The sequence below is a fragment of the Zingiber officinale genome, chromosome 10B (assembly GCF_018446385.1).
Source record: "Zingiber officinale cultivar Zhangliang chromosome 10B, Zo_v1.1, whole genome shotgun sequence".
NCBI classification, from domain to species: Eukaryota; Viridiplantae; Streptophyta; class Magnoliopsida; order Zingiberales; family Zingiberaceae; genus Zingiber; species Zingiber officinale.
In genome coordinates, this window is record NC_056005.1 from 42,669,491 (window position 1) to 42,692,775 (window position 23,285).

The window sequence follows — 23,285 nt, forward strand, 5'->3', positions numbered from 1 at the left end:
TTAAACATTCAAGGTTTGAGAATGTTACTAAATAACTAGAATTACATAATTGACGTATGCTAAGTAAACTAAACTCAAATTTATCAACTAATAAAATTTTTTGAATAATGAAATTGGAACATAATTCAATATTACATGTTCCAATTATCTTAAAGTTTTCTGTTGACAAATACAACTGATCCTAAATTCTTGAGTTTTAGTTTGGTGAACTTCAATCTGTCTCTAGTCATGTGTCTGGAGCACCTACTATCAACATCCATTCCGATTACCTTAAGTTTTCTGTTATTGCCAAATGCAATTGATCCTAAGTTCTTAAGTTTTAGGTTAGTAAACTTAAATCTGTCTCCAGTTATGTGTCTAGAGCACCCACTATTCAATATCCATTGGTCCAAATCATTATGTTCCTATACATAAAATATTTGATTTGGATCGAACTTAAATGAATTTTAGGACAAAATGATTGATTCTTATTTTTTTATCTCATCTAATTTAGATTGTCATACATGTTATTTCTATAAGTTCTCTATGAGATGGACATAAATGTAATTAGATTTGATTAATTAGATTTTGGTTTGATTTAGATTAATTGATTTAAGGTTAATTTAACATTCAAAATTAATTAAGGTTTTGAAAAAAATATTTTAAGTTTAAAAATTAATTAAAGTTAATTTAAGTTAAGTAAATGTTAATTTAAAGTTAATTTAAGTTGAGTTAATTTAAGTTGAGTTAATTTAAAGTTAGTTTAAGTTGAATTAATTAAAGTTGAATTAATCTAATTAGGTATAAAATTCATCTCATACTTTTCTAAATTTTCAAATTTTCAATGAACCTTATAGTTTTGTGAGATGTTTATTAATTTTGTCTTTATTAATTTAATTTGAAATCTAAGGATTGATTGACATTTGAGTTAGATTTAGGTTTATTCATCAGTCAATTAAATATATATTTCAAAAATTAGCTTTCAAACTGTGGCGAGACACAGTGACCTTCGTGGGTATCAAAATAATAACTACTTCTAGACAAAGTCTTTTTAAAAAATTATATATTTAATTTTCCTATTAAAAATCTTGGTCTAACTTAGTCTAGGATGTGGCGAGGTAGCTTCGGTTAGTTTCACTTAAATATGTAGACTAGAGAGGGTACGCCTTATCCTATTTGACTCCGAAACCAAGCTTCCCTAATGTACTATCATCTCGCCCCCTCGTGGTACTAGGTTGAGTAAGTGTCAAACAAGCCTAAGTCCTTATCTAATAATTCTAAATTAAACAGAAATTAAACTAAACATACATATTAAAGTAGTAAATCAAACAATCAAACAATCAAACAAATTTATCTAATTATAAAAATAATTTTTCTATTGGCTCTCTAGATCATAACCTTGATATGGTCTATCTAAGTAATGCATTTGATCATTGGGTTCCAATATTAATTTGGTCCAACTTGATTATTCAAGGTTAACTTAGGGGTCTATGCTTGGACTTGGTTTCTATTTCTATTTATAATTGATAAATATGATTTGAAACGAGACTTAGCCTTTGTATTATAGTCCGGATCTATTGTATATGACTATTTGTTTTCCGAGAATCATATCAAAATTTTTGGAACCTAAAGTAAACTATTCTAATAAATCCTTAAGTTCTTTGACTTGAGCTTTTAATGTGGAATTTTCTTCCTCAAGTTATTGAATTTGAGTTGAAGTTCCACTTAGAACTTGCTCAGACGAAGCAATTTGGTTAGTCTTCTCGGACATTGGACTTGGCTAGGTTAAGTAAGATATCATGTTATATAATTTTTCAACTAATGCAGAACATACATTGATGTTTGGTCCTTCGGAAATAGATACGGATTCGTGGTTTCTCTCGGACTTGGCTTCTGATTCAACTTCAGTTTCAGACTCGGTTTCGACAACTTGTTTTTGTGCCAATAATAAAAGAAAGCTCGCTTGAGGTTATTCTTCTTTCTCTGAGTCTTCTGAAAAAGATTCGTCCCAAGTAGTTTTTAGAGCCTTCTTTCTCTTTTGCTTCTTGTTGTCTTTGAGGTTTGGACATGTTGCAGCTGTAACATATAATTTTTGACTTGATCTTTGGAGTCTGACTTAGTTATGACGGACTCCCTTTGACCTTTGTTTGGATCACCTTCTTGATTTCGCGTTTAGTAAACCTTTGCTTCTTTTTGTATAATTTCCGAACTAGGTTGACCAGTTCGGCAGTGATCCCGTCTTCGTCTTCGGAATCTGATTCGTCTTTGGATTCAGATTCGAATTCGGGTTGATACTTGGGTTTCAACTTTTTGTAATACCTTTCTCGATTAGAGTAACATTAGTTTGTTCGTGCAATTCAAACTAAGAAAATAACTCATCTAGTCTAATTAATGAAATATCCTTAGAGACTTTGTAAGCATCTACCATGGATGCCCACAAAGTGTTCCTCGAAAAAGCATTTAAGGTGTACCTTATTATATCTCAATTCTCCACTTTCTGACCGATCGCGTGAAGGTTGTTGAGAAGATCTTGGATTCGAGCGTGGAGTTGACTTTATTCTTCTTCCTATATTTTTATGTTATATAATTTATTTAAAATTAAATATCTTTTACTTACTTTTGTATCGGAGGTGCCTTCGTGTAACTCGATTAGTTTCTCCCAAGGTCCTTGACACTGTTGAAGGGACCGACTAGGTTCAATTCTTTATTGGAGAGTCTGAATTGCCTTAGCGTCTGTCACAATCTTTTTCATCATGCGCGGTCCCAATTTTCACATGTCACTGGTACTCCTGTGTCGTCGAGCAGTTGTGCAAACCTTGTCGGGATGATAATCCATATTTTCACTTGTGTCTTCAAGTGGTACTCCATTTGGCTCTTCTAATGGCCGAAGTACTCGTCGGAGAAAAGAGGTGGACAAGTGGTGTTGTTGCCTTCTTGATAGGCCATTTTATATAATCAATCTCAGAAAATAAAAATAAAAAGAAAAATGTACTAAGACTTGATCTTGGATTAGTAGTATCGAAAGAAAGAATAACGTACTTGAAAAGAAATATTGCTTGAGTGGTGTTGCTTGAAAAAAATGAAAAAGCAACGAAAGGCTCTTATAGTGGTTGCACCAATTCGGAGCGCCCCCATTCTAATACCAATTGAATGGATCGAAAAATGCACTAGAAGGGTGGGGGGGGGGGGGCGTTGAATAGCACTCGTGGTTTTTTTTATGTTTTTCGTAAAAATTAGAGAAAACACAATAGAAATAGAATTAAGAGAAGGACAAAGAAATCACTAACATAAGTTAGTTTTATTTGGTTCGAAACCTTCGACGACTCCTATACCAAGGCTCACACTCGTTGAGTGTTTACGTTTGACAATTCACTAATAGCTCGAAGAATTACAAAAGAAATTTGAATTACAAAGTAAATGCAAATATAAAATTTATCGACAACTTCAAATGAGTAGTAGCTTTGGTGTTGATTGTCGAATCAACGTTTGGACGTCGTGGAGAGCTTTTTAGAGCAGCGTGCAAGTATAAAAGTCGTAGAGAATTGTGTTCTAAAGCTACTGGTTGAAACCCATTTTATAGCCTTTTCCAGGCGCTTGGACCGTTCCCGGGCGCTTGGACTAAAGTCTATATGATCCTGCTTCATCGGGGATTTATCCAACTCCGGGCTCTTGGACCACTCCGGGCGCTTGGACCATCTCTGGGTGCTTGCACGGTTGACGTGGCCGTACCTCGGCGAAGCTCTATCTATGTAGGTTTTATCCATCTTTGAGTGTCTGGATTCTGACGTGTGCTAACCAATCGGAGCGCACCACCTCATCTGCAGTTGTGGATGGGTTCAGCCCAATTCGGGCGCCTGGACCCACGCCGGGTGCTTGGACCCTTCCCGGGTGCTTGGAAGTTTCTTTTCCGATCAACTTCCAATTTCGATTTCCTGCACCACAGAGTTAACACAAAAGGCAAAATATAACATTTTAACTTAGTTTGATAGTCTTGAGACTGTCTGATTCTGACTTTCGGATTTTTCGTGAAATCCTAGGTCAAACCGATGTCTACTATTCCCTCAATAGTGAACGCGCCCTCATAAACTCCTCTCAGGAAATATGTCACGTCCTGTGACCTAGGCGCGTGGCACCGGTGTTGCTCACGAATATAAATACTTGAAAACAACAAGTCTTATAAAGTGCATACCAAACCAGTAATACTATAATGAAAATATTGTCTTTACAGTCCAAAAGCGAAAGCGTACAAATAAAGATAACATGAACTAAAAGGACGAATCACTTGGACACGACTTCATTATCAGCCCCAAAACATCTCTTGCTTCTCTTTCTCAACTTGTTCCTCGTCTTTATCTGGGGATGAGAGTAAGGGGGGTGAGTGTTTCGAAAAACACTCAGTAAGTGGGATCGATCGAGCATAGCATGACAGAATACAAAATATAGCAAAATATTCGGAATTCATGATGAAAACATGTTTCATAAAACATGACAGAAACATAATTTAATCGAAAACATATACTTTTATCAAGACATTCAAAATTCATGATAAAAATATAACTTAATAAAAAACATAGCACTTAATCAAAAACATAGCACTGTTAATCATCTTGTTTTCCATGGTCTTACTAATCAGTCCCTTATATGCAATTCCTCTAAGGGGTGAGGTCATATATCAGTTATTATTACCACCGCATCAGGGCCATAACTTGTCATATCTTATCATGCTTTCGGAAATTTCCTTTTATTGATCAGCCCCCTATATATAATTCCTCTAAGGGGTGAGGCCATATATCGGTTATTATTATCCATCGCATCAGGGCCATATATCGATTATTATTACCCACCGCATCAGAGCCATAACTTGTCATATCTTATCATACTTTCGGAAATTTCCTTTACCATATCTAACTTGAGTCATAACAGTGCATCTTGGAATAAAAAGAAATGAATTTGCAATATAAAATAACGAAATGTAAACATATTCTGCAGCTATACTCGAAACGAAAAACTCACTTATTTGGCCAGAAACTTCTTCGGTTTGGACAGAAACTTTACGGAACTTGATATGATCCGTTAGGTGCTAGCCTCTTGGATCGACAAAGACTTAGAAGAACTACCGATCTCTTCCGGTGGAAGGTCAACGAAGAAGAAGTTGACGAGGGAGAAATCGATAGAAGGAATTTCCCTTTTGCATCTTTCCGAGGATGACTACTTATAGCCTTCAAGGAATACGAAGAGTTAAGATCTCAATTAATTCATCATTTATGATTTTCATTAATTAAGAAGATGAAGAGTTATAGACTCCATAAATTCTTCATTTATAACCTTCATTATGATCACTGTTCAAATTCTTTATTAATTATCATTATAATGACTATTCGAATTCTCCATTAATCATCATGATTATGGTTATTCGAATTCTCTCTTCTTTGTATCAAATAAATTCATATTAAAAATGCTAGGTGAAAGGTTATCTATTCATTAAAAAGGCTAGGTGAAAGACCACCATACCATTACAACTTAGCACATGAAACATTGGCATAGCTAGAATAAGTCTAAGTTACATAAAAGGATTAACACATGACTTATGTTATCATGATAAAACCAAAAGAAACATAGGCATAAAATTTTAACATATGACTCACTGAGTCATCTTGATAGAAATCAAGAAAAACATAGATATAACTAGAATAAAAATTTAAAACACATAAACTTAATATGTGACTCATAAATTCTCATGATGAAGAGCATAGAAGAAACATACGAGTAACTAGACTCAGCATTCGAAATCCCTATGATCCAAAGCTACACATGACACAAAGTAATCATAAACTTGGGTTCAATTTTATGGTATTAAGATTTCTAGGAGTTGAACCTAACTTAACCTTTAAAGGTATGCCCACTAGTGTCCATCACCATGTCCAAAATCGGGTCTTCACAAAATTCCTGTTTGGATTTTTGCTCAGTATCTGATCTTGACCCTCAGGATTTCTACTAGACGTCCGATCTTTGACCCATCTAGACTTCTGTCCGGTGTTCGCGACCCTAGGACTTCCGTCCGATGTACTCAATTTGCCAAGATTTCTATCCAGTCTATTTGGCCAGGACTTTGTGCCCAATTCGTTGACCAGGACTTCATGCCTAATCCCTTGACTAGGACTTTGTTGCCTAGCCTTAACTAGGTCTTTCCTGCACATTCAGGTAAGCTTGTTAGATCACAACGCAGGTTAATTTCGAATCCTGCTATTATCAAAACTAGTCGATTAGCGGGTATTTCTAACACCAACACAGTGTGGAGGCATTGTTCCAGTTGACATTTGAGGCTTGAATGATTTGTCCAAATTAGGAAGGCCTGTTTCCAAATCGGAGGCTAATGTTTGCTCACCTTCGCTAGCCCAATTAACTCCTTTTAATATGTCTGAAGGTGGGTGTCCGCTGCCATGGCTGCAGCCTTCCTGTTGCCAAACTGGCCTATTCCTGAGTTTGTGGCATTTACGCTCCACAACAATTTGTAATGGCAAATTTGGTAGAGCGAGAATTGGTGCTTGACAGGGTGCTTCAGATTTGCAAACGACGCCTCAACCTCTGGAGACTTAAGTGAATGCATTCATGTAGTGTATTTGTTAGGAGTCATGCGATGAAATAGTTTTGTATAATTTTGTTAATCCGAGAGAGAATACTTGCAGATTGCTGGGACCACTCTTGGATGGCATTGACCTTATTTGGGTTGGTGGCTCAGGCTGTGCCATAAATATTTGTCCCAGATAGGTCAATTCAGGCTGGCGGAAAGTACACTTGCTGTGCTTGAGGAAGCTAGAGTCTGTTCTTGGAGTATGACAAATATTTTCTCAATGTGCATTAGATGCTCTTAGCTGATTTTTCTATATACCAAAATATCATAAAAAAGAGTAAAAATCAACGAAGGATTGGTTGGTTGAAAAACCTGACACATTAAAGGTTTGAAATATTGAATGCATGTTTATGAGAATGAATGACATTACTAGAAACTTGAAGTGCCTATGATGAGTTTGGAGGGTGGTGTTCTGAAAGTCTAGTTGGTGCATCCTGATTTGATGGATGTGGGCGGGAAGATCCAGCTTGGTGAAGTAGCAAGCACCATCAAATTTGTCTACCAATTCATCAATCCTTAGGATAAGAAGCTATCCTTCATTGTTGCTGCATTAAGTGTAAGATCGTATTTTTCCAGCTTACATAAGCAATTAATGTGCTTGATTTAGAAAAGAGAGTAAATCTTATTAGCACTGAGGAAATCAAAGTTGGCCGTTACTGCTTCTTCATAATGGGAACCATTGCCACAAAGGCGATGAGATCTTCTTTCAGCTTTATATATCTCTCCTATAGTATGAAGCTCATGACCATGGAATCAAAATCTTAAGACCATGTTTGAAAAATGGAACTTGCAAATTTGGAGTCACATGAATGCTGGACTGATAGGTTATTCGCCGTGAGTGCTTCTGTGGACTGGGCCGGTTACCCCAGGATTAGTTAGCGTAAGTTGGATACCGATGTCAACTGAAAAAAACAAAAATGAACAACATCTAACAAGATGGGATTGGTCTGAGGGCGCAGAGCCATTGCATGCCTAATACTGCATCAAAACCATTTAGAATTAGAAAATACATGTCCGATATAATTACATCGCAGTTGATTTTGTAACCCATGGAATTTCCCCAAGCATTCCAATCTGCCCCCGTTGGCAATAGATATAGAAATTGTGCTGGGCTGCCTTCGTTTGAGGTGTAGTTGGGTAACAATATTCTAACTTGGAATGCCATAATTTTTCACTTCCATTGAACCAGTCAAAAGAAGGTTCTCTTCAATGTCCAGTAGGCAAATAAGTTTCTCAGAGATTTTAACTGCTTGGTCAATTCCTAAAGTTATTGCCTGTTACATGGCTGACCCTTGTAATACTTCTTTATGGTTTCTAGCAGATGTTTCATTGAGTCCTCCATTCCTGACTCTAATATGAAATTGGCATGAGATCGGTTGAGGCATCGTGTGATGGATCCTTAAGACAGATGACAGAGTGAGCCCGATCCTCTAGGTTCACAAGTTCTTGGGCAGGTCATGTTACCTTCATCAACCTATGATTGTGAAGATGTGTTTTGTTAAGAGGAGAAAATAAGAAATCTTTTCTAGTAGAAAACTCATACGAATTGGATGACAACATGCATAGCCTTTCCATTCACTACTGGAAAATATGTACGCATGTTTAAATAACATAATTCACACACAAATATCATGCGTAAGCTAATTCAACCTCACTACATTTGATCTAAACCATTAATCTAACCTCCTTGTCTATAAAAACTTGTAGCTTCATCATATAGCTCCGGTGAATGTAATTTGGTACACCTAGATTTCCTTGTCGCCTGTAGATGCCATGCTATGTCACCCGACAGTGCTAAAACATCCATCTCCCTGCACCCTCCTTTTCAGCTGTCATTCTATCAAATTAGTTATTTTCTTCTTTTATGCATATGCCATTTTCTTTTTAGATCTTTTGCTTCTTTTTCTACATTGTTTTAGGATATGATTATTTTACTTGTCTCATCAAAGAAACCCACCATGTGGCTTTGAATACCACTTTGAGAACTTTCCAATGAGACAATAAGGAGACAACATTTGTGATAGTAGGTTGGAAGTTTTATGGGTGGTATGAAAGAAGAGAAATGCTCTATAAGACAAACAAATATACACTTATAATTTGGTGGAGCAATCAGAATCAGGTTTTGAGAATGGATGGGTTTTGATTTCTCCTGACCACATGAATTCTAGGAACAAAAAGAATTCGAACAGAGAAAACAATCCTAAGCATGAGATCTAGTTTCACCAATACCATGACATAACAGAATAAATTTATAAACTATGACAAGGAACTTGATTGAATAGTCATTATCCTTGTCCTGTAGCGTTGTTTGCTCGATCGCTAAGGAAGAAGATGAAGCGGAAGCAATAAGGTGGTCTTCCAACGAAATTAGGGCGACGACGTCGCAAACCCTCATCAAAGAGGAATAAGGGTTCTGTCAAGAAGCCTTAAACCTTTGGAGACCAATCCTTTATTTAGAAATTCAATCCCTTATCAGCCCATACATGATAACGGATTGGACTAAAGGGTTTTACACATTTAACCCACATACAATTACTTGAAACCTAATAAATTTAAGTTAGATCACTTTAGATGAGTTCGGTTCCTCCTAAAAGAGATAATATTCAATAATCTCCCACTTGGACTATTTGTGATGTGCGTATGACATGCGAATATAACTTTAGTTCATATCAAACTTTATGAATACAGAATACCGCGTAAACAATCTGATCCATTAATTTCATTAGTATATGAATAAAGAGGTCATAATTACTATATATGCCTGTAATAATCTCTCATAATATCAAGGTCATTAATGACATACATCAAGATATAGATGTGTACTATGGAAATTACATTAAATATGATCAATTCATGTCAATTTCCAACTCGTCCTTGCAAATACTTTATGTTAAACTACAACAACAAATCATGATCCAAGTTTTATGATTTTAAAAGGAATCTATATTATATTTACAATTATCAAATGCTAAATAGCAGCTCATAATACTTTATATCAAAGTGTGAAAAATAACCAAATAGAATTCTAGAATTCTCATTAATGTTTTGGACATTAAGTACGTACAATAATCAAAATAAAATATTTATTTTTATTAACATAGAGCAATAAAATAAATACAGACTCCTACTAGATGAATTCTTCTTCCATAAGAAGAACTCCCATATCCACAACATGTGTATGAAACACCTTAGGCACTAAGTCCTTGGTTAGTGGATCAACCAATATGGAATCTGTGTTGATGTGCTCTATCATAACTTGAACTTTCTTTAATCGCTAGAAACTTGATATCGATGTATTTGAACTTCGATGAACTGTGCTCTTGGCATACAAGTTTATGGCTTTATTATCACAGTTGATTCTCAATGGTCTGTCATTGCCATTAACAATCTGCAACGCTGTGATAAAGTTCCACAGCCAAATCCCATGATTAGATGCCTCTATAGTAGAAGTGACTACTGCGTTTGCTTAATGCTCTTCAAATATATAGTCCCTCCAACGAGCATGAAAATATAGCTTGAAGTGAACCTTTTACTATTCAAGCATCTAGCAAAATCTGAGTCTGAATATCTAATCACCTCCAGGTAATCTGACCTCCGATATGTGAGTATATGTCCTTTAGTTCTTTGCAAATGCCACATCACTTTCTTTACCGCTTTTCAATGCGATGGTGTTGGATTACTTATATATCTACCTAACATCTTCACTATGAATGTTATATCTGGTCGTGTACAAACCTATGCATACATGAGTTCCTATAGCTGACGTATAAGGGAATAACATCCTCACTATGAACGCTATACCTGATTGTGTACAAATCTATGCATACATGAGACTTCCCTCAGTTGACGCATAAGGGAATTGTTTCATCTTTATTTCAAGTTCAAGTCGTGAATACTACTACAAACTGAATCTGCCACCTCTAGATGCGGGAGTGTCACCATATGTACAGTTTTGTATGTCATACCTTATAAGTACCTTTTTAATATATGTCTTCTATAAAAGTCCAAGATTATCTCTTGAATGTTCACGGTAGATTTGTATACTTAAAACAAAGGATATTTCACTAAGATCTTTCATTTTAAAAATACTGGATATAAATGATTTGGTTTCATTCAATCCTTATTATTGCTTGCATGCAATATATTGTCCACATACAAAATAAGTATAACAAACTTGCTTCCACTGAACTTAACATGTATGCGCTGATCAACAGGATTCCCTCTAGATCCAAATAAAATAATCACTTAATCAAATTTTTAGTACCATTGACGGGATGTTTATTTCAAACATAAATGAATTTTTTAATATACATACTAGGTGCTTTGAATCCTCAAACTCAAAGTTCTCCGGTTGCACTATATATATAGTCTCTTCAATGTCTCCATTGAGAAATGTAGTTTTTATGTCAATTTGATATAACTCTAAATAATAATGAACTACAAGTGTCATAATTATTTTAAGGGAGTCTTTCATCGACATAAATGAGAAAGTTTCCTTGTAATCAATGTCTTCCTTTTGAGTGAATCCCTTGGCCACAAAATGAGCTTTATACTTTTCGACATTGTCCCTTGAATCCCGCTTGGTTTTAAATATTCATTTACAACCAACGGATTTCGTATCTTCAGGCAATTAAACAAATTCCCAAACATCATTGTTAGTCATAGACTGCAACTCTTCCTGCATAACGTCCATGAGCATTGTTTGATCTCTTGGAAAGATGCAGGATCACTTTCCAACCCAATATCAAACTCTTGCTCTTGGAGATAAACATAATCACGAGAAGTCATGGATCTCCGTTTCCTCGCGGATCGCCTTAAAGACACTTGTACTTGAGGTAGTTGAAACTTGTACTCATCAATATGAGACAATATCTTATTTTGAGTGGTAGGCTTCTTCAATTGCATTGGAGATGACATGAGAATATCTTGACTCACGATGTGCAATATCCATAATGTGCGGTATGGAATTGCACTAGTAGTGACCATAGGAGGATTGCTAACGCTTTCCTCAAAAGATACCTCCCTAACTTTAGTGCTCCCACTATCCTCAATGAATTTGACGTTTTCCGTTTTAAAGAAAGATCTATTAGAGATTATAAAATTTATACTCCTTTGACTTCTCAGAGTAATCCATAAAGTTACAGTTAATAGTACTCGAGTCTAGTTTTTTTTTTTCATTAGGCTTATATGGCCTAGCCTCAGCAGGACAATTCTAGACGTGCAAGTGTCTAATGCTAGGTCTCCTAGCCGTCCACATCTCTAATGGGATTTTAGTTACTACTTACTAGGTATTCTATTAAGTAGGTAAATTGTGCTTCACCCCACAAAAACTCTGGTAGAGAAGTGAAGGTCATCATACTTTTCATCATGTCTTTTAGGATTTGATTGCGACGTTCAACTATACCATTCTAACTGGGTGTACCAGACATGATATATTGAGGCACACTCCCACACTCAGCAAGGTAATTTGCAAAAAGTCATAGACGTTCACATGATCCATCATATTGATCGTAATATTCACCTCCATGGTCATACCAATGACTTTTATTTTCTTATCTAGTTGATTTTCAATTTCAGTTTTGAAAATTTTGAACATGTCCAAAGATTAAAATTTTGAATATGTCTAAAGATTGCGACTTCTCATAAATAAGGTACATATAGCCGAATCAAGAGTAATCGTCTATGAAGCTAATAAAATATGTTTGACCATTCCAAGATGCCTTAATGAATGGTCCACAAACATTTATATGTATCAACTCCAAAATATTACTATAATGATGTGCTCCCTTATTGCTTTTGTTAGTTGTTTTTCTTTCAACACACTTTATGTAGACATTAAAGTCTAGATTCCATGTGACATTAACTTTTCTAGACGTTATGTCCTAAACGCCCTATGCCACAACATAGACGAATTCTCGTTAGTCAATTTGCATTTCGTACTTATACTATACAGTGTCAATTGTAGGAATTAAGGTGTTAATTTATAAATCTTATCAACTGAGGAATCATTACCAAGTAACACTGAATTTAAGAAAATAATAAACATTCCATTTCCAAATGAACAAGAATAATTTGATTTATTAAAACAAGAAATTGAAATTAAATTTTGTCAAAAAGATGGTACAATAAGTATATTTTTTAAATCTAGAAAGACATCAGTTCCTAAATAAAGCCTAAAAACACTAATAGACTTTACTTTAGCTTTCTTCCTTTTCTCCCTATAGATGTATCTTTCACTATCAAGTAGAAGACAACTTCTGAGATAATCCAGAGACACTTATGTGAATAGTAACACCTATATCTATCCACCAAGTGTTAGTGAGTATACAACTAATAAAGTTGAGAAGAATGGAAAACCTCATCATACTTAGACGCATGCGGTTTGATCGCTCTCACTTTTCAAATTCAGTCCTATGTTCTATGGTGCTAGCACTAGTCAGGGGTGTGAGACAATCATATCGCAATGTGGGGATGTTATTAATACTGACAGTTACAAATTACACTAAAATTAAAAGAGAAAATAATATAAGCTCACGATTTACTTAAGGTCAAGAACATGTATAACTACAAGTAATAAATCATAAGATTATATAAATAAAATAAAATTTTAAATGCATATAGATGAGCTCTTTATGAGATACCAAATACAACATTGCATTTTACTCAGGATTAAAATACAATTTATTAGCGGTACTCTCTAATATAATTCAAACTTTAATTGATCACATAATAAGTCTTCCTTTAGGCCGACCCATTATGCACATAATTGTATACTTTATGTGAGTTATATTTGGTCTATAATTTACAATAATTTTAATCTACTATACAATATGCCTTCATTGACATACTTTGTACATGATCTGAAAAAAAATAAATTCCCTTAGTTGTAGGCTATCCTTAATCATATATCTGGCATAAAAGTGATTGTCTTTTGGGCCAATTACTCTTAGTATAGATATACATCTACTGACACAAAATGCACTAAACCTATCTAAGGTGCATTCCTTTGGACCGACATAATAGTTAAATTTAGTAGCACTTGTATAGGTAAACCCAAGAAGCACTTGATTAACCTTAATAGCTTATGTTTTAGACGTATCTGTCGATTATGGTGATCCAATCAATTGATCCAATCGATCTGAGAGCTTACCGTGTTCGATTTCATAACCATTAATCAATTCAGATGTGTGCCAATCGATTGGTTATACCCAATCGATCTCGCTACTCGATCACAGAACCTTCTGTGTTCCATTTCACACTCAACCATCAATTGTTGATTCATGGAAATCGATTGGTAATCACCAATCGATCACCTTAATTGATCCAAGAGTTTTTTGAGCTTGATTTTAGTCCGTTAATCGATTGGTGAAAATCATTAATCAATTGATGCTTTCAATCGATTTGGCTGATTGATTAAACGACCTTCTACGTTCAACCCTTTAAAAAACAATTGATTACTGCTTAGCACCAATCAATTACTTAAAGTAGTCGAACCAGATAATCGATTAAAATCGATTTTGTCACGATTTTAGGGTTGTTAATCTATTGGCATTGGTAACTTTATTTGATTGTGCCGATCGATTCTAAATGCTACTATGTCCAACCTCAAGATCACATTGATTGGTGAAATTTTCAATCGATTGGTGGTAGTCAATTAAAAATCAATCGCGTATTCGATCTCGTTGAGCCAATCAATTGCCAAATGAATGTAATCGATTAGGGCCAACTGGTCGATTAAGTCAATCGATTCCAGATATTTCTGTTCACTAACATAGACTTGGTATGGATTGATTACCTTACCAAAGCAATAGATTATACTATCACAACTTGAGCTAAAATTAGATCGAACGTGGTGGTTTTCCATAAAGAAAATGACGGTTCACCATTGTTTTTTGTGTTCTTCATAAAATACAAAAAACCATAAAAAACCAAGCCTATCCTAGGTTTCTTTCACATAATGTTTTGGCGATCAAATTCTAGCAAAACATAATCTAGCATGTAAACATTAGATCTCCGAAAACCCCAACTGTAGTGCCATGAAAACAATGAAATAACTATGCTCTAATACCAATCGATGGAAATTGATTTCTTCTAACTACATGAATTCCTTGTAAAGGAATTCGAATAAAGAAAACAATTATAAGCATGATATCTATTTCATCAATAGCATGGCATAACAGAATAAATTCATAAACTATGACGAGGAATCTGATTGAAGAGTTATTATTCTTGTCCTATGACATTGTCGGCTTAATCCCTGTGGAAGAAGATGAAGCGAAAGCAATAAGGTGGTCTTCCAAGAGAATTAGGGTGATGACACCGCAAACTCTCATAAATAGGGTTCTATCAAGATGCCTTAAACCTTTGGGTACCAATCCTTTATATAGAAATGCAATTCGTTATCAGCTCATAGATGATAATGAATTGAGCTAAACGATTCTATGCATTCAACCTACATTTAATAACCCAAAATAAACTTAAGTTAGATCACTTTAGATGAGTTCGGTTCGTATCCCTATATGCAAATTATAAATAAGTCCACCTAAAAGAGATAATATTTAATACTTGAATTATGAGTCCGCCTAGGGTTCATACTATAGGTCTTGGTGAGACTAGCTAGGGGGGGGGGGGGGGGGGGGGGGGAATTCCCCCCTAAAACCCTAAAAGCCAACACTTCTTTTGCTTTCTAAATTTATTAAAGACAAATACACATTAATTAATTAAAATAAACAAAAACACAAAGTAAGAGACAAGAATATTTTACTTGGTTTGCAACCGGGGAGGTTGTTAATCCAAGATAATAAAAGCTCATTAAAATTCTTCTTTTTTTTTATGGCAGAGAAGCCTCTTACAGCGTTTAAGTACAGACAGAAAGAAATACAGAATATCGAAGTTAAAGCACGAGTGTTCTTTTTGAACTAGAGGACATCCCCTCTTTTTATAGTGCTCAAAACACTTTTTACCATTAGCTGACATGATACTGGAGGCGCCTTAGTTGAGCTTGAGGCGCCTCCAGGTCAACAAAACTTATCCGATCAGATCTAATCTGCTCAACGGCTTTGGACGCATGGAAGCACCTCCGTTTCATTTGAGGCGTATCCTGTGTAGTCGTTACTATGGTTGAGTTTTGCACGGAGGCATCTCTGTTCCATCTGAATCGCCTCCCCGCCTTTCAGCTGAGACGCCTCCCGTCGGTGGAGGCGCCTCCGCGCCTTTTTGCGATAGAGATAGTCCAAACTGTTGAGACCTTGATGCCCGCTAGAGAAGGGGGGGGGGGGGGGGGGGGGGAATAGCGACTTACCTAACGTTTGCTTCCTACAATGGTTAGTATGCACAGTGGAATACAAAAACAAATACTAACAAGAGAAAATAAATCTAACATGTTGATTTAATGTGGTTCAGAGATAAAGCTCTTACTTCACGGCTGTTCGTAAGATGGACGATCTCGATCCATCGTTGGATGACTCTTCGGAAAACCTCCGGCTAGCTCACGTAGTTCCTTGTGGGTGGAGAAACCTCGCCACAAACTCGCACAAGCACTCTAGGCACATAAGATTACTTTGGAGACTCTAATAGGGGTTAACCACCTCTATTTTCGTCAATCATGGCCAAGCATCCCGAGATCTCTTAAATAGAGTTCGGGAGGAAATACCTAGCTATGTTTCCCGCCACCAGTTGACTGGTACAACCACCAGTCGACTGGTCCTAAGTGAAATTCGACCGTTACAAGCTAACTGTCGGCTACTAGTCGACTGATGAAAACACTAGTCTAACGTTACAGTACTGCTACAGTATACATAGGAATTTTACCCTGAGTACAGTCTCTCATGCACTCGTCCTTACCCGCACAACCTAGACCTAGCCTTCTAGCCTCCTCCATCAGCCTTGCGCCCTTTGGATGCCTTCCCATCTTTCACGCCTTGCCTTCTGGAGCTTTCATCGGCCTTGTCATTGTTGTCGGATCTTCCTTTGCCAAGAGGTCGCGCTTCCGGGACTTCATCCATTACCTAGTCACACTTGGATTTACGTTGTTGTACCTGTATCCTGCACACTCACAATGCATATCGAATACAACAATAAACCTAACTTAAACCTTTGCTCAAACATCAAAACTTAGGGCACCTAGATTGCTTCAATACAAACCTCCCGAGGCACCTCCATTCTGTTAGGACCCTTGACGACCAGCTAGAGGGGGGTGAATAACCCCTGCACAAAAGCAAAATAAGTATAATAAAGAAACTAAAAGACAGAGGCACCGAGAATTTACTTGGTTACAACCGAGGAGGTTATTAATCCAAGGAGGTAAAGCGCACTAATTTTTTCCTTCAGAAAGAGAAGCCGCTTTACAGCAATGACAACATAGAATTAGACAGCTAAATAAAAAACTAAAAGCATAGAAGTGTTGTTTCATAGTTTCTCATCCTACTTTAGCTTTTGGGAGTAGGGTTGTTTATATAGCCCTGCTCGAGGCGCCTGAAAGCGTTCTAGGCGCCTGGAATGGGATAGAAATCTATCCCCGACGCGACGGTTAAAAGTCATGTCGATCTGGATAAAAGTCGGGTTCCAGGCGCCCGAAATGGTTCCGTGCGCTCGAGTCCGAGCGCCCCGACCTGGTTCGGGCGCCCTGGGCATCAGAAGTCAGCCTTTTGCCGACTTTTGATCCGGGCCTCATTCGGTTCCACTCGCTTGGGTGATTTCGACCATCGGATAGGGCTCATCCGAGCCCAGCTTCTGGCATTCTCGAGTAAACTTTCGCTCCGGCTTCTCGTCTCTCGGAATCGCTGCTTGCTTTCTTCTCGTTCGCCAGCGTACTCTTCCACAGCTTTTCGTCCCTCGGACAGTTGCGTCTTTTGCTCCTCGAGCAATCTTCCGCTCCGGCTTCTTGTCTCTCGAAAACACCGCACGCTCCCTTCTCTTCTGTCGGTGTACTCTTCTACAACACATCGCCCCTTAGACACACCGAGCCCTTCGGCTCTCTCTCGTGTCGTCCTTCTCACTAGCTGCGTCTTTCACTCGACTTCCTGTGCTCCTAAGTTCCTGCACACTTAGACACAAGGTTAAACACAACAGGATCTAACTTAACTTGTTTGATCACATCAAAATTACCTTGGGGTACCGACACATTCTACCAAGGCGCCTTAGTTCTTCAAGGCATAATTCTTCACTCCCAAGGTCAACCTCAGAGTTGACCTTTTTTAGACTTTTGCTCTTGTGGTGATGCTTTCGACTATCCGGAGTTCAGCTCACCTGGACGCAACTCCGATCTTCTCCTTAAGCAGGCTTCCTCCCTGACTTTTCTTCTCTCATACTTCCGTGTGTGTCTTCGCTCCACCATTGTACTCTTCCACTGCATCTCGTCCATCGGACGCATCGAGTTCGTCGACTCACTTCCCATGCCATCCTTTTCGCCCGCTGCATCTCTCGCTCGACTTTTTGTGTTCCTAATTTCCTGTATACTTAGACACAAGACATCAAAAAATAAACATGACTCAACTTAACTTGGTTGATCATATTAAAATCAACCCTGAGTACTTACATCTCTCATTTTTTGATGTGCATTAATTCAAGTTAAGTTAGGATAAAGAAAACAATAAAATAAGTAATTATTGCAAGTTAATACAATAATTTGGCAATTATAACAAGTAAAGAAAAATCTTTAAATTTTTACAAAAAGTTTATACTTCTCCCTAAACTTAATCCTTAATTTCTCCCCCTTTGATCACATCAAAAATGAGGGAAAACATAAAAAAAAAACAGTTAGAAAAATAGTAAAGCTTTTCTAAGGGTGTAAGATAGAACTATCATATATATGCCATTTTATGAAAATTAAATTCAAAAAGGAATAATTCTTAACCAATTAATCAGAAATTTTGAAAAACTAATTTAAAATTATTTTTATTTGTCGAAAAATCTTGAAATTTTTTATCAATGATAATCATAATAATTTGAAACCATGAAAAAAAAAAAAATCAAGTATAGACTATTTTTATTTTAATTGTAAAGATAAAGTCATTTTCAAAATTAAAATTTTAAAAATAATTTTCTAGTTGATTTTTCTCAATATTCAAAATACAACGGTAATATCTCGAAAAATCAGAATTTTCAAAATTAATCTCTGAAGGGATTTTAAAATTTAAAAAATATTTTTCAATAAAAAATTTAGAAAATTATATAATCTTTGAAAAATCTTGAAACTCTTTATACTAACAGAATATTCATTTGTGCAGCATAGGAAAAAATAAAAAAAAAATATAAACAACAGGTATACGAACTAATTTTGTAAACAAAATTAAAGCAAATTAAAATTAAAGCATACATAAAAATTTATTTAAAATAAGCATGATTTAGAAACCCAAAATACATACCTACGGGTTAACAAGATAATTTTTTGGAATATTTTTACGTGTTACTTTTCTAATCTGACTTTTGTGATGTCTAAACTTCCAATTAAGCCCCCCATTATTTCTAACATTTGAGATTGGTGAAAAATTCAAACATGTATAATTCTTTTTCAGTAATTCTATTTGTTCTTTTAACGTTAAATTTTTTATTTTCAATTTTTTTTCAAAACTTTCTATCAGACATGTATAATCTTTCTTTGATTTTAGATATTTAGATCTAGTTGTACATAAAGATCTACTTAGCATTTTAATACACTCATACAGTTGATCTGCAAGAAGCTTACTTACTTGATTTACCATGTCATACTCATCGGTAGACGCTCCTCCTTAATCAATGCTCTCCTCAGAAGTGGCTTTGTCTTCGGATAGACACTCGGTTATTAGTGCTGTGTCGGTGATCTTCTTGGTCTCGGATTCCTTTGATGACGAAGTGATGTCCATTGAAGGATCGGATAACGAAGTGATGCCCATCGAAGAGTCAGATTCTTCTTTTCTTGATTCTTCGTTGAGTTCCAAGAACTTTTCCCAAAGTTCTTTTGCACATTTATAGGTGTCAATTCTTTCAAGTTCTAGAGTAGGTAGCACACTCAAAAGATGGAACTCGGCCTTACCATTTGCCATAAATTCTTTCCATTGTTTGTTAGTTCAATAATGCTCCTCAAGTTCTTTTCCATCATTACTTTGAGGCACTTCAAAATCAAATTTAATTGTTAATAATATATTGAAGTCGGTTTTGAAAAATACCTTCATGCGTCTCTTCCAAAACACGAACTCCCCCTTAAACGTTGGTGGGTAGATTCTAGATCCGACCATCTTTCTTTTGCTTTAGCTGGCAATTAGTCATTCTAAAGCGAACTTGGCTCTAATACTAATCGGAGGTCCCAGTGAGGCTAGCAGGGGGAGTTGAATTGCCTTGCAAATAAAACCAACATTTTCTTTTGCTTTCTAAATTTTGCAAAGACAATCACACATTAGTTAATATAAATATAAATAGAAAGTAAGAGATAACAATATTTTACTTGGTTTGCAACCGAGGAGGTTGCTAATTTAAGGCAGTAGAAGCACTAAAATTCTCATTCGTTGAAGGCGAAAAAACCTCTTACAACGTTTAAGCACATACAGAAAGAAATACAGAATATCAAAGGTAAAGCACAAGTGTTCTTTTTGAGCTAGAGGACATCTCTTCTTTTTATAGTGCTCAGAACACTTTTTATCGTTGGATGACGTGATACTGGAGGTGCCTCAGTGGAGCTCGAGGCACCTCTAGGCTAGCAAAACTTATCCGATCAGATCTGATATGCTCAACGGCTTTGGACGCATGGAGGTGCCTCTGTTCCATCTTAGGCGCTAGGGGTGTAATCGAGCCGAGCCGAGCCGAACTCTTGAATGTTTGAGCTTGACTCGTTTATAATCGAGTCGAGCTCGAGTTTTATTTAACGAATATATTCATGGCTCACGAGCTTATTCGAGCTTTTATCGAGCCTAAACGAGCTTAATAAATATAAATCATAAATTCAAATATTCATTAAAAATTAAATTATATATTTAAAGAAAATTATAATAATATTATTAAAATTTATAATTTTATTATAATAAATAAATTTAATATATTTGTCTATATTTTTCATAAGTAGAGTGTAAAATCTATAAATTCAATATCAAAACTATTATTTTTTTTAATTAAAAGTTGCTTAATGAGCTTAACGAACGTGTTCACGAGCTAACGAGCCGAATATTACGAAGCTTGAGCTTGGTTTGTTTATCTTAACGAGCCTCATTAAACGAGTTCAAACGAGCTTTTATCGAATCGAGTTTCGAATAGCTCACGAGCGGCTTGGTTCATTTATACCCTTATTAGGCGTCTCTCGTGTGTAATTGTTACTGTGGCTAACTTTTTCCATCTAAGGCACCTCCTCGCCCTTTTAGTTGAGGCACCTCCAGTCCGTGGAGGCGTCTCTAGTTCGTAGAGGCGCACCTCCAGTTCGTGGAGGCGCGCCTCCATGTCTTTCTGCAGCAGAGACAGTCCAAACCACCTGAGGCACGTCCATTCCACTAAGGCGCCTCAGTTCTTCAAGGCATAATTCTTCACTCCCAAGGTCAACCTTCGAGTTGACCTTTTCCGGACTTTAGCTCTTGTGGGTGATGCTTCCAACCGTCTGGAGTCGAGGTCACCCGGACCCAACTCCGATCTTCTCCTCGAGCAGGCATCCTCCTTGCCATCTCGTCCCTCGAACTGTCACACACGTCCTTCTCACCCACTAGTGTACTCTTCCGCAGCTTTTCGTCCCTTGGATGCATCGAGTCCGTTGACTCGCTTCTCGTGCCATCATTTTTGTCTGCTGCGTGTTTCGCGTGACTTCTTGTGTTTCTAAGTTCCTGTACATTTAGACATAAAGTATCAAAAAATAAACATGTTCCAACTTAACTTGGTTAATCACATTAAAATTAACCTAGAGTACTTACACATACTCAATGTAAAACAAGGAATAGTAATTATGTCAATTATTTAATATTTTGTTAGTTTACTCACTGTACAATCTGGCTGCTTATTTGGTTGACATCTGGTTAACACATCTCTAATCCCTCACAGTATAGAACCTAATCACTAATAGTACAGAATATCTACCAACTTGTGTAGCATTGTGCCAAGCTCATAAGAATTATACAAGTAACATGCAAGAGAGGTTCAGCTCGAGTTTTTATCTTCATGTGTAAGTTTGAGAAAAAACAATAGATTCAGACCCTATCATTTGGCGTTTTGTGGTCTTCGAATGGGCAATGTCAAGGATTTTTTATTATTACTCGTTCAGCAAATCAGTTGATTTTACATATACTTTAAAACTAAAATGTACAAATCCAAATCAATGAAAGTTGGCTAATCATATAAATCCTTGCATTATTAGATATTGTTTTTTTCTGTTACACTAGTCCAACTTTTTGGAAATATTTCTTCTTTAGAAAGAGCTATATTGCATATCTCTTGGTGCACTGTTATTTCCTTGCTCTTTTCTTAATCTTTTTGCATTAATAATAGTAGAATGAGAATAACTTTTACAAAGTTCCTTGCATCGGTTTGGTTTTTCAGGTAGATTAGCTGCAATAATTTAGGTCTGCATTCCCAATGGAGTTATTCTGTACAAAAAAAAGAAAAGAAAAATAAATTCTCTTGAACTTTAGATGCATGTATGATTCAGTGTGGACTAGGGAGAAAATGTTAATAAATCAGGAATCTGAGATTGAAGAGCAATTGTCTGCCCGCAAGAGGGAACAGGTGCAATGGCTATCAACTGATTGGTAACCCCTTCATTGATGAGAAATTAAGCTAAACCGATGCTTAGGATTCATGACATTCTCAGATAAGATGTATCTCCTAGATTGGCATTTTAGAAGACTAAAATGCAATTAACATTCAGCATTTGACGTCCCACCAAATCTGCATCCTCGTTGGTGGGAAGCTTCTTGTTCAACTGTCTTTCACTCAGCAAAGGAAGCAAATTTGTCTTAATTTCTTGAAATTGTTTGTTTCTAGCATAATATGCTCCAGTGCTTGCTCTACAGAAGCATTGTGTAATTCAGTGGGCTAATTCTGGTGCTATATAATTAGTGGGTGTTCGGATTTTGATTCATAATGAAAGGAAACTATCATCTCTAATATGCTTAGTTTACCCTTATTGATCTTTATTTGCTATAAGTGAATAGTTTTATTGAATCAATGTTCCTCTTTATCAATCTCTTATATGTTAATTACCATTAGGTAATCATGAGTCTTAATCTACTTTGCTCTCTACTTATCCTTTGATTCACATGGTTTAATTTTACTAATTCGCTTACTTATTGGATCATTCACAATCTTTTGTAAAGCATTAATTTAAATAAGCATAATTTCGCACAAACGCACAGAAACTTCATTAGGCTGATCTAAATGCTTAACCACGCGAGCATTTGTTCCCCGTGTGCCATGCAAGCATAAAGTGTGTATCAGTTGCAACGAGAAATATAACAGATGTACTGTACTATCAAATCCACGAAAGCAGTCAAGTGAACGGTTTGTTCAATTACAGATGGGCCAGCAGCTGGCTCTACCAGAAAAAAACCCAGCACTGATATCCTGCTGAGAACCTGCAGAGCAAATGGAAATGTAAGTTGATCTGCTATTGATGACACTAGATTCTGCAGAAAGATAAAGTGTACAACTATTTATCTGCAGACACTAGATTCTTATTAGTCAGTCTCTACATGTCCATCTGGGAAATTTCTTATATTTTTTGCAATTA

At 36.2% G+C, this 23,285-nt stretch overlaps 1 protein-coding gene across 2 annotated transcripts in view; it reads left to right on the forward strand.

Annotated features, from left to right (window-relative positions):
- Nucleotides 1–22,999, forward strand: part of LOC122029316 (trihelix transcription factor ASIL1-like) — a 31,862-nt gene extending 8,863 nt beyond the window's left edge. The window contains exon 2 of one of the 2 annotated variants that reach the window (XM_042588257.1): nucleotides 22,097–22,663. The gene's annotated coding sequence lies outside the window, so the exon portion shown is untranslated. Of the gene's footprint in view, nucleotides 1–22,096; nucleotides 22,664–22,911 lie in introns of those variants that run through there. The other variant, XM_042588258.1, reaches the window with a different exon arrangement.
- Nucleotides 23,000–23,285: the final 286 nt, after the last annotated feature.